This window comes from Myotis brandtii, unplaced genomic scaffold (assembly GCF_000412655.1).
Source record: "Myotis brandtii unplaced genomic scaffold, ASM41265v1 scaffold1184, whole genome shotgun sequence".
NCBI classification, from domain to species: Eukaryota; Metazoa; Chordata; class Mammalia; order Chiroptera; family Vespertilionidae; genus Myotis; species Myotis brandtii.
The window spans coordinates 381,822-390,767 of record NW_005354109.1 but is presented as its reverse complement, the minus strand read 5'-3'; positions in this window follow the sequence as shown (position 1 = coordinate 390,767).

Genomic DNA, 8,946 nt, shown 5'->3' with positions numbered 1-8,946 from the left:
GGAAGTGGTATTTATAGAGATAGACATACATATTACATAGGTAAAATATTGAAAAAAAGGGATGTTCATTTTGACCAATAGAAGGCATTTTATATATTGAGTGAGACATTTAAATATGCTAAACAAGAAAAGAGAGTTATATTGTACTTTGGAAGTGGTACAAAAAGAAAACATTGCCCTAACCTGTTTGGCTCAGTGGATAGAGCGTCAGCCTGCAGCCTCAAGGGTCTCAGGTTCGATTCTGGTCAAGGGCATGTACCTTGGTTGAGGGCACATCCCCAGTAGGGGGTGTGCAGGAGGCAGCTGATCAATGTTTCTCTCTCATCGGTGTTTCTAACTCTCTATCCCTTTCCCTTCCTCTCTGTAAAAAAATCAATAAAATATATTAAAAAAGAAAACATGGACTATCATGTGGCTCAAGGCCATTCATATTGCATATTTTCAAAATAGGTTCACATAATCCTCCTAAATTTTCTGTTAGTATCTGATAGTCTGACACTAATTATGGTAACAGTGAAATTAATTTCAAAACAGCTGAGGAAATTGTTCAAGAGCATTGAATCCTATTAAAGAAGCTTAAGTTAATAGCTGTAGATAAATGAGCTTTATAAGGACATTTCTACAATGTTAATCTTTTTCCAACTCCATGCTGGACACTTTTGCCCAATGTTTTGAACTTGCCTCAGATTCACCCCGTAAAAATAGTTCATCCTCTGTCCCAAACTCTCCCTACTTCTACCTTAAAAAACAAAACAAAAAACAAAACAAAACAAACAAAAAACACCTAGGTCTCTTAATTTACTTGATTTTCCAAGTCATAAGTTCCTGAACCTTCATAGTCAGCCCTGTCCTTCCCATTTGATGAGTCTCTATAACCAGCCATTTTTTTTAGATGTTGCTGGTGAGCATTTTACCATTTCTTATTTCTCCTAGATTCTTTGAAATCCTACTCAAGTAATTCTGATCCAGTTTTTTTTTTTAAAATATGTTTTTATTGACTCCAGAGAGTAAGGGAGAGGGATAGAGAGATAGAAACATCAATGATGAGAGAGAATCATTGATCTGCTGCCTCCGGCACTCCCCCTACTGGGGATTGAGCCTACAACCCAGGCATGTGCCCTTGGCCGGACGGAACCTGTGACCCTTCAGTCCGCAGGCCAATCCTCTATCCACTGAGCCAAAGTGGCTAGGGCTCTAATCCAGTTTTTAATTACATGAAGGCAATATCTATTATATTGAGTGTGTACCAGGAAAACCAAAACTGAGTAACATGCTGCTTATGCTTTGAATGATCTCAGTTTAGTCTGTCTCCCTCCTGTGTCATCTCTTTTCTGGTCTCCTTTTTACCCATATTCATACCAGCCTAATTTACCCTGATGATTGCCACCAGTTGGAGTCCAAAAATACTGATTTGATCATGTCACATTCAGATAATCTGCACACGTGCCTTTTCTGAAATACCAAAATTTCATTATGAATCAATAAAAAGTATGGAAGTTGTCCTGAAGTTAATGTTTCTTAATTTCTCAACTGGAGGTGTCAGGGAGTGAATAAAGAAACAGGAAGGTATCTTCTCTTGGATAAGTCGCTGGGCTGTTTGATCATTTTTTACTGATGGAAAAGAAAAGAGAAGCTCTAAGAAACTTTTCATAAGGTTAATATTCAGTTTATAAATTTGGAAAAACATGTATTTTCTTCTTAATTCTTTTAAATTGCTGTGATCTGAAGTTTTACAGTGGAAAGTGGGACTAGAATTTTTAAAGATTAATTATGCAACTATTTAATGGGATTTCTTATGCTCACTTATCTTTTCAAAGTACTGCATAAAACAGAGAAAATAAAACTGCAAGTTGTTACATTATAGGCAAAATTATAAAAGAAGTAAAGGCTTAAGTATTTTCTTATTTAGCATTTCTAAAATCTTTAAATTCTATAATAAAATTATCATTCTACAAATTTAAATACTCTGGTAGTGTTAGATTCCATCAGATCCATTATTTTTATTTAAAATTTCCTAGTTTTAAGAAACAAGAGTGTAGATGAGATCTACAGTGATGGACATCATAGTACTGTTTTAAAGGAATATTATAGTTCCTCAAGAATAAGAATTTCTCCTCCAAGCAGTACCCACATAGGACATTTCTAATTATTACATTTATTAGACTTAATAATTTTACTCACAACAGAATGAGACAGTTAAAATGTCATTTCACAGGTAGAGAAATTGAGGTGCATGAAATGGAAATAATTTGCCCCAGGTTACATTGCTATTAAGAGGTGAAACTGAAATGTAAGCCCTAGTTTTTGTTTTTGTTTTTAATTATATTGTACATTCCTAGATCTTTCAATTTTGCAACATTACACCAATAAACACGTTTTTTTTTTATTTTTTTTTGGTTCCTTTTTTTTAAAACACCAATAAACACGTTTACTAGATTATTTATCACTCAAATATTCCAAATCCAATTACAGAAGTACTCAGGGTTGAGTCAAATTTTGGCCTTCAGATGCTGCTCACTGGGAATGTGGTAATGGTCCCTCAAGAACTGTCTTGATTTATCTTTAATCTTTTTTCTTGGCTGTTTCAGAGGGCATAATACTGCTTCCATAAATATCTCACTGTCCAATTATCATCACTATTTCTAAGGGTTTCTTGTACTTCCAACATTGTCCTTCAGATTTAATTTTTTCCTGCTTTCTATCTCTTGTGCATAATCTCTCTTTCATGTTGCTTTCTTTTTCTCCTATACAATTTAAGATTCACTTTCACCTCTTGTTTTTCAATTTTACTGTCATCTGCTCTTGCTTTATGTAACATTGCTTTGGTATTTTATTTTTTGTTTCCTGTCATCCTGTAAAAGATCCTTTCTTTTCCTTTAAAAACCTCCATGTTTGGAAGGAAACATTTTATTTCTGAGTAAACCTTGTGAGGAAAACAAATTCTCTCAAAAACAATGCAAATGTCCTCCTGTGGCTTTTCTCCTCCTCAAGTTTAATCCACCCTCTGCTCCAAAGACATTTACATAAGTAGTTTAAAGGTTGTTAGACAGAAATGTCAATGTGATGAATTGGTGAATTTGCTTTTAATTCTCAGCTATTCACTTACATTTACATTTCTTCACCTTTCTTGTGTAAGACTATGTGACTATTCATAATATAAATTATTTGTTTTATCTTGGTAGTGATGTTTGCAAAATGATTCAAAGCTGTTAAATAAATTTGTTTTCAGTAACTAAAACCCATTTAGGACCTTACTATTGATAATTAATAATTTGTGAATCACTACATTTTTTAGCCTGAGTGCTATTTGAATTGGAAGCTTTTTCATCTCTTTCTTTGAAATTTGTCCTCTGTTAACATACTAGAATAGATATTATTTTGAATATTTTTTAATATAAAAATTTCCTCTTTAATACAAATTTTACTTAGAAAAATCTGATCCATATAATATCTGTGAATTTTAAAATAGCAGATACAATGAAAAAAATAATAAAATTGTAGGAATTCTAAGCTTTTCACGAAGTCTAATTTTTTGAGTAAGTAAGTTCTGCTAAGTAAAAAGTGTAGTATATCTTTTAAAATGTGGTAGAAGAAATAGGGTAGAGGACAAAAGCTAGTAAGCAAGGACACAGGCATAGTTGGAGACTAGCTTTAGTCTGGTCCTGCAAAGGGCTCTGTGCATTGCAGAGTTAGTCTCAATTTGAAGCAAGATTTTGTTTCCCCACCTCAGTTACCAGTTGGCTATGGGCTACTGAGGTGGGGTGTGAGAAAGCTTATTTAGCCCAGGAGAGTTCTTTGAAGAGGGGGCAGCTGTGAATCATTAGTGGTCAGCAGTTGCAGTGTTAGCTATGAAATGGCACCAAAATGCTACAGCCCCTCCATTGAGCAACCTCAGAACTTCAGTTGTGCAAAGAAAGGATTCAGAGGCAAGCAACCCAAATTATAAGAGAAAGTTTATTTTAAAAGTCACAGAGGTAGAAAAGGTGAGCCAGTTGGGCTGCGTGGGCTCTGTATATGAGTTACAGAGGCAAAAGAAGGTTTCTTAAGAAAGAGAAAGGCAGAAAGAATGTGCCTGTGGGGAAAAGGGGTTTGGGAAAGGTGTGGCCATGCTCAAGAGAGAGAAAGAGTACTCTCTGTGTCCTCCAGCCTAAGGGTTTTTATCCCCTCTCTAAAGGCAGGGATCTTAGGGGAGTTCCCAGGAGAAGATCTCAATAGGATATTCATCAACTTTTCCAGGTGTGTTTTTTCATATTAGTAGTCTTTACTGATTGCTGTTAGGGGAGGGGGGTCCTTAGTCATCACAGCTAGTCCTGATGCCAGTGATGAGGAAAATAAGACAGTTTTGGGGGGAGACAGTCAGCCTGACTCTGTACCTAGTAAATCAGTATCCCTAATGAACATTCCTATTAGCCTATAGTCTATTCACTGCCCCTTCCTTAATTATCTGGTCTTGTAAGACCTGTTTACCTAAATACTCACATTTTACAGAGGCCATAAACCATGAACCATACACAACCCCCAGAGGGGGGGGCTAGGCCTTTAGGTGCGGTCTCACGGCCCTCATCCCAACACACGGGGCTTTTTACAGTCCGTGAAAGGTCCAGAAGTCTGATACTTATTTGGGGGACAAAGAAACCAAAAGTTATAAAGAGAAAGCTTCCTCCATATTGGTTTGCTCAGGATTTGGAAACAGGTTCCCCTGAGTCACGGTACTGGTACATCTGGAAATAAATGGGTTTTTCCTGTATCTCCAGGTACTCCTGTGTATTTTTCAGTTGCCTAGTAAATTATGTAACACCAGCCATGGTGTTGCTCTGCCTGGTTTTGCTGCTTTTCTGGGACTAGAGCTGAAACACAACTGAGTCCTAAATATTATCTTTAGTTTGACCAAAACTCCAACTCTGTGGTCAGCAGAGTTCTTTGTTCTTAAGATTAATTGATAAGGGCCAGACACTCACATTCCTGAGGACTTAATGGTTAAGAGGGTGGTCATGCGAGGGCTTGTATGGAATGTGTATGAAGGTATTTTTTGGCCCCCTTGTTACTCCTCTATGGGGTCTACCACATGACTGGCATCAGGGGAGGATCCCAACTGCACGACCAGCAATATGAAAGGTCAGGGGATTTAAACTGCATGACCAGCAAGGAAAGGTCACCCCGGGGGGGAGGTCCCAGTCTAGTTTTGCCCATTGCTAGGCACCCAGGGCTTTCCACCTTGGTGACCTGCAGTGCCTGGCCTATGGTCCCTACTCCACTCATGTCCATCTAACTGTCTATTATATCAGAAGGTTATAGAATCGTTCCTTAAGTTATAGAAGATTTTAGCTGATCTTCCACCAAGATCACAATGTACATGATTTAGAATAGGAATTAATGTGTCTGGTAGAATTTTATTGCTTTTTAGAGATAATCTTTGTGGAATTAGACCTATTCACCTAAAATAGATATAGCAGATAAGTAGTAGAGCAGCAAGGTCTACTCCCCTGATTGTCATAGTCATTATAAGCCTTTCACCATAGGTCAACAATGATAGACAGGTCATCTGGAAGGGGCGGAAAGTGAGTTTATTTTAACCTAAGGGAAGCTAGCTGGTAAAGTAGATTATCTTGGCTAGAGGTCAGGCATACCTCGATAAAGTGTGAAATTCAGAAGACCAGGTGATGCAGAAATCAAATATCCATGGAAGGCATTGGTAAACCAACATGTGCTGTTCATGCAAAAGCTCATGTCAAAGTCTGGGCATTCAGCAATTTATGTTATTATTGCACAGTAAAAATAGCTTATGTTTATATATATTACTTTATGTATATACTAGAGGCCCGGTGCATGAAATTTGTGCACTGGGGGGGGGGGGGACCCTCAGCCCAGCCTGCACCCTCTCCAATCTGGGACCCCTTGGGGGATGTCCAACTGCTGGTTTAGGCCCGATCCCTGCAGGCAGTAGGACATCCCTCTCACAATCTGGGACTGCTAGCTCCCAACCGCTCACCTGCATGCCTGCCTGATTGCCCCTAACTGCTTCTGCCTGCCAGCCTGATCAACCCCTAACTGCTCCCCTTTTGGCCTGATCGCCCCCAACTGCCCTCCATTGCCCACCTGGTCACCCCTAACTGCCCTCCCCTTTCGGCCTGGTCCCCCCCCAATTGCCCTCCCTCCCCTGCAGGCCTGGTCACCCTCAACTGCCCTCCTCTGCTGGCCTGATCGCCCCTAACTGCCCTCCCCTGCCAGCCATCTTTTGACCACATGGGGGCAGCCATCTTTTGCAAAGGTGTGGTGGTCAATTTGCATATTACCTCTTTATTATATAGGACTAGTGGCCCGGTGCACAAAATTTGTGCACATTAAAAGGGAATTAATTAGAGGAAATATTTTAATATTGCTATTTGCCTTTTCTCTATAATAGAAGTGTCAGAGATGAAAGAAAATTAGTAAAATGTATATGAAAATCTCCCTCCTGTCAGAATCTGGGGCATGCTACAGGACCCAGAGTCAAGTCCCGCCCACCACCCACATGTGCTTCAAAAATGCAGGAGACCCAGACCCAGCTGACCCCATCCCCATTGGGTGAGACCCAGACCTGGCTGGCCCCACCCCCATCAAGCCCCTCCAGGCAGGGGGTGCAGCCTCAGTCCCCCAGACCGGCGATGGGGTGGGGGGTGTGGCCTGAGGTCCCTGTCAAGCCCTGCTGGGAGAGGGATACAGCCTGGGATCCCCCATCAAGCTCTGCCAGGCAGGGGGTGCGGCCTGAGGTCCCCCAGCCTGACACTGGGGTGGGGGGTGCAGCCGAGGTCCCCCGGCCCGGTGCCAAGGTGGGGGGTGCAGCTTGCCGTCTCCCATCAAACCCTGCTGGGCAGGTGGTGCAGACTGAGGTCCCCTGTCAAGCCCCACTGGGCTAGGGGTGTGGCCTGAGGTCCCTCGCCCTGGCCAGGCACCATGAAGCCTCAGGTCCCTGCTGTTCGTACGTGAGGTTATGGAGTCCCAGCTAATCTGCATATTCCTCTATTATATAGATAGATCATGAAATGTGTTCTAAGACATTATACACCTTTATTATTTTATATTATATTTAAATCCATCCAAGGAAAATGTTCTTACATTGAGGAGAGAAGCAAGATGTCAGAACAAGAATAGCGTTTGACCTGTGGCCTTAAAGTTTCATACTTGTTTTATTCTCATTACTAAAATTAAGTCAATGCCTGAACTCACACACAAAGCTTATGGATATTGGTGAATTAGGAAATCAAACAACTCAACTTTGTAATTTCAATTCCCCCCAAAAATATATGTGTTCTCCTTATATGTTTCTACTGTAGGTCTGATGGGGCAAAAATATATATAGAAATCCTGGGACAGCCATGTTGTGAAACGAACTTTTGTTTAAAAATGATGCAAATTGGACTCATATTACTAGATTTTTTTTTACAAAATAATGCATTGATCAGTAATTACTAAATTCTGAGGCTGCTGGAACTGTGACTAGTGTTAATTTTATGTGTGTATATACATATGCATACATATATAAATATGTACTTAATATTTTGAGTGAAATGAGAAATTAGAAAAATAAGAAAAATATGCTGTTTTTATTAAACTAAATTTGTTACATGTAAATATTTTTTTATTTTCAGATGACAGATTTCCGAAAAATATGCTGTTTTTATTAAACTAAATTTGTTACAGGTAAAGAATTATTTTTTATTTTCAAATGACAGATTTCGTACATTAAAAATAAATTGCTCTTTGATAAAATAGTAGTAAAATAATAATATGTAGTGTAAATAGCTATTTTAAAAAGTTAGTAGAGACTATATACCAGGCACTGTTCTTAGCTATTTATAAATGCTAGTGTTGATGTAAGAATGCTGCTTTCCTTGATGTGAGTAACTCCAACAGTCTTCCACAGGGCCCACAGAGGAGATCAAGGCACCCCAGCTAACCACCAGTTATGTGAGTGTGGCCTTCTTCAGCTACATAGTTCTAGTGAAACTTCCCAATAATGACGATTTCATAAATGATCCCAGCACAGAAAACAGCAGAAGAAAGACCCTGCTGATCCTAGTCTAGATTGCAGAAGCCTGAGCAAATTAAGTGGTTAATATTTTAAGCCACATAGTTGAAGTTGTTTTGTTATGCAATGAGTGATATCTAATATGTTTCACTATCAATTATGCCACTATTGTAACTTCCTAGTATGCTATTATTTATCCCCATTTTACAGATTAGGAAACTGAGGTTCAGAGATGTACACAACTTGTTTAAGGTCATACCCTTAGCATATGGCATTTACTAATTCAGATGTAGGCAAAATTTTAGAACCTAGGATGTTAATATGTTTATTTTATTTTTAAGTATGTGTGTCTTTTTTTAAAGTTGGCAAATGCCATATTAGTCCTTTATTTTTTTTAAATTTGTCATTCAGTGAAGTCACAAACTACTCACAGAATATTTATGATATCATAAAGCATAAAACAATTATATTTCATAAAAATTCTCTATCTGTCCAGTGCTCTTTGTCCTATCTGAAGTTCCTGAAAGGGATGATTGAGGGAACATTTGGCATGTAGGTAGTTCATTTGGGAAGTGATCCCAAGGATAAGGAGTTAAGAAATAAAACAAGAAAATGAGAAAAAGCAGCCAAGGATGAAATATGAAGTTGGCATTTGTTACTGGCCACTTGAGCTCTATCCAGGTGGACCTCCTGAGGAGTCCTATGAAATTAGCCAGGACTCCCCTGCCATTGGAAGAAAGGGAGACAAATTTATCCTCATTAGTCAAGAGTGGATGTTAACTAACCCTTGTATCCTGGAGTAGGAGAGAATAAATATAGGGCACTGGCCTGAGGCAAGGGACTGTCAAGTAAATCTTCACAAAGCTGTGAAAGCTTGCAGGAAATGATGACCAGAACATCAGCAGGAGGAAAAGGTGGGGCCAGGAGGATTTGAAGTG